This window comes from Trichosurus vulpecula, chromosome 7, assembly GCF_011100635.1.
Source record: "Trichosurus vulpecula isolate mTriVul1 chromosome 7, mTriVul1.pri, whole genome shotgun sequence".
Lineage (NCBI taxonomy): Eukaryota > Metazoa > Chordata > Mammalia > Diprotodontia > Phalangeridae > Trichosurus > Trichosurus vulpecula.
The window spans coordinates 61,155,486-61,159,634 of NC_050579.1; positions in this window are offsets into that span (position 1 = coordinate 61,155,486).

Sequence of the window (4,149 nt, forward strand, 5' to 3'; positions counted from 1 at the left end):
GAGAGCCAGAGTCCAGAGTTTGCTACAATCTAGCCACCAGCACGGCCCCAAGAAGTGAGAGCCAAGCCCTGTAGCAGCTGGGAGCTAAGTCCGTTGGTTACGCCAAAGTCAGAAGTGAACTTGGTGGGGCAAATGAGTTGTAGAAACTGCTTTAGCTTTTAATCCGCTCTCCCCCGGAACTGAAACGTTACAGGGAGAGCGTGCAGGCAGGTACTGAGGATTATGCTTGTGCTTCTGTTCTCAGTGTATCTTCTCAGTAAATATTCCTTTGTAAAAGCTCATTGATGCTAATTGGTTAAATGGAATTGGGCCATTAATCAGTGGTGGCTAGAGAGGATGGGACACACACTGAAATGAAGGCTTGGGCTACTGACGTTAGAGAATTACCCCTATCCCCTCAGGAGTAGCCCTAGGGGGAGATACGCAGCCTTGCTGTGCGAGACACTACTCAGCTATGAGAGTAGGAGTTGGAATAAGAATCCTCAGCACGCTGCACTTATGATCGTCTGCAGAGGCACCTAGGTGGTGTGGTGGATCCAAGTTCAGGTGGACTCGAGTTCAAATTCATCCTCAGACATTTACTAGCTGTGTGACCCTGGGCAAGTCACTTAACCCTGTTTGCCACAGTTTCCTTATCTGTAAGATGGAGAAGGAAATGACAAACCGCTTCAGTATCTTTGCCAAGAAAACCCTAAATGGAGCCATGAAGAGTCTGATACAATCGAAATGACTGAACGGCAATGACAAATGATCTTATTCTAACAAGCACTCAAGCCACGCAGTTAGCTATCATGATATTTCGAGGCCATCCCACGCACCCAAGACTCACTGCATTTCTTTTCCACTGGGATAACTTCCCAAATTCCAACTCCAAGTCTGAGATCTTTTCCCCATTGGCATAGCTAAGGTAACGGACATACCTAATGTACAATAGAACCCCTCTTGGCCCATTCTCAGCTCCACCCACTTCCCTATAGCTTGGGACTGATGAATTATTCTTAGTTATTCCTCACTCACGGTGTTGCCCCCTGCTGGAGTCCCACTGGACCCTTTTACAATATCCTTATACTTGACACATACACCTAAGTGTATGTGCTTTGAATATAATAAGCACTTAATAAGTGCATTTATTAAATGGTTACTACAAGACTGCCTTGTACTAAATGCTAGGGATACAAAGAAAGGCAAAAAAAAAAATAATCCTAAAGGGAAAAGGATATACATGTACAAAAATATAGCAGCTTTTTTGTGGTGGCAAAAAATTGGAAATTGAGGAGATGCCCATCAACTGGGGAATGGGTGAACAAGGTGAGTTTATGCATGTAATGGAATACTATTGTGCTATAAGAAATGATGAGCAGAAGGATCTCAGAAAAACCTGGAAAGACTTACATGAACTGATGCTGAGCAAAGTGAGCAGAACCAAGAGAACATTGGACACAGTAACAGCACCATCGTACGATGATCAGCTTTGATAGACTTAGCTCTTTTCAGCAATGCAAGGATCTAAGACAATTCCAAAAGATTCACGATGGAAAATTCCATCCACATCCAGAGAAAGAACTATGGAGTCTGAATGCAGATCAAAGCATACTATTTTCTCTTTTTTTGTTGTTTTCTTTTTCTTTCTTGTAGTTTTTCCCGTTTGTTCTTATTCTTCTTTCACAACATGACTAATGTGGGAATAAAAAATAATAATTCCTACTCTCATTCACAGAATCTGTGAAGTTTGGATTCAGTCAAAGGGGGCCACACTTGAGGACCTAAAGGACCACATGTGGCCTCGAGGTTGCAGGTTCCTCACTCCTGGCCTCTGGTATCATTTAGCTAGGATCAATGTTTACTAAAATCCCATCTTCAGACTAACTGCTAAATATCTAAATTAATCTTTTACCAGTATAGTGAGATCCTAGACTCATTCTTTCAGAATAAGGCTGGCTACAGATGTAGCCTCAGGGTCCTAGGGGTACACCTGAGGGGTTGAGGGTGTCTCCCCTCTAATGCTGTCATTTCAAATCCCCCATTCCAGTCTGTTCTTCCCACTATTAGCTACCAATGATTAGTGCCCCAGTTCTACTTAGCCAATTAACATCAATTAGCTTTTACAAAAGGTTACCTACTTCAAAGGCATAACAAGATCATAAGCTACAAACACTTTCTCCCAACCTCTGGGGGCACGCTCTCCGATATATCCCCTTGGTCCCTGGTGAGAGCGGGCTTAAGCAGTTTCTACATAGCATTCATCCCTCCGAGTTTAATTCCAAACGTGACAGGGCTAATTGGTGAATGCATCTGCATCTCTGTTACTACTGGACATTCCTCAGGGGGTCTGACTTCTGGCAAATCCCAACGTATACTTCAGCTTCTAGATTTCTGGTGGCTTTCTCTCCCGACTTTCCAAAGCTCACAAGGCAATAGCCATCTCCAATCATCACCTAAAAGTGGGGGTGGGGGTCATGTACTGGCTCCTGCTAAGACAGGGTCCAAGCCCCTCCCCCCATTCAGAGGCTCACCTGGCTTTTTGAATGCATCCCTGTTCAGTCAATCAACAATCAATCTCCTCATCGAGCGATTAGCAGACTCAACCAGGTACAGAACATCTATGCATGCCCCAAATTGGGGGGCAGGACACTTCCATTGTCTGTACTCACGCCTTTCAAGAAGCAAGCTCCCCAGCCTCTCTCAAATGAAACACCACATTATCTATCCCACCCCATCCCATTACACCAGTCTATAAAACTCTTAGTATCAATGGTCCTTACTTCTTGCAGCCTCTTTAAGGCACAGAGGTTTCTCTCCTCCCAAGGAGCGTGGGCCTCACATTGGTGATAAAAATGGAAAGGCCAGTGGGTTGGGGCTGAAGTTAACTACTCAGGGTGCAATCTCAGCAAAAACCACCAGGTAGTGCTACAAGCTTGAGCTATCAGCCAGACTCCCTTTGCATAGGTGTGGTAGAGACTCTGTCTGGCCTGGGTTCCAGAGGCTCCCAGTTTCCTGGTGCCTTGCCTAGGAATTGTCTCCTCTCGTTTAGAGTGTGAAATATGAAGAATATTCTCATTTATTTGGTTTATTTTCCCATTCTTATTTAGATTCTAATCTCATTCCCACCTTTGCCTGACCCCTAAGCATCAGAGGTTAGAGAATTTACAGAATGGAATCAAAATAAAATAAATAAAATTTACAGAATGGAATAAAAAATAAAAAAAAAAATACAACACTGAAACTCCTAAGCAGCTGAACACAGCTGCCCCCGGAAAGATCTGAGATTGCAGCTTCCTATTGGTCATAGCTACTCTTGCTAAAATCTAAATTCCCAATTTCACTTTTATACAAGAACAGAGGAAGGGCCTTTGAAAGAATCATTCCAATAGCGGTCACAAAGTGGGAAAGGGAGCAGTTTCATGACTAGAGGTGGAGGGATGGACATTCCTGTCGGGATAGTATGTGCTTCCTGACCCATTCTGGCGGTCCTCAGAGAGTCTCTCTGAAGACTCTCACAGTACCCTTCTATGGCCCTAAGCAATTGCCCCATGGTACAGTTTCACTGCCCGTGTTTCATTCCAGGCATTTTTATTCTGTTTGCGCCTCCTCTGGGCCTCTTTGAGCATATTTCCCATAAAACAAGTAGCTGTCTCTGCTTTAATTGTTCTGCTTCAGCATATTATATAACTCATGAGCCACTTGGGCAGATACGGGGCCACATGACCAACAAGATGGCAGAAAAGTCGTTATTCCCCAGCCCTGAGCAGTCCCTAAACCTCAGAGAAGGGAAGTACATGCCAGACATAGATAGAATAACTAAAGGTGAATCCACAAGATAAGACAAAAAGGTTAAAAAGCTCATTGTGTGATACTAAGAAAACTCACCTTTCTAGAACCCCCTTAGCATCCCTGTCCTACAACTTTATACACCAGGCACAGAAAACACAAATAAACTCACTAGCTTATGATTCGGGATCTAGCCACTGCCCACTCCCCTCATGACAGTAACTCTGCCTCAAACACCCCAGCCCTATTATTCCATGAGAGTCAGGAGATCCTGATTCTGCCCGGTGACAGGGAGGAAAGACAGAGGGACCAGAAGAGAAAAAATGGAAAGCCGAAGCAGTACAGAAAGCAGGGTAGAACCACCTAGAGGGGAAAAGAGCA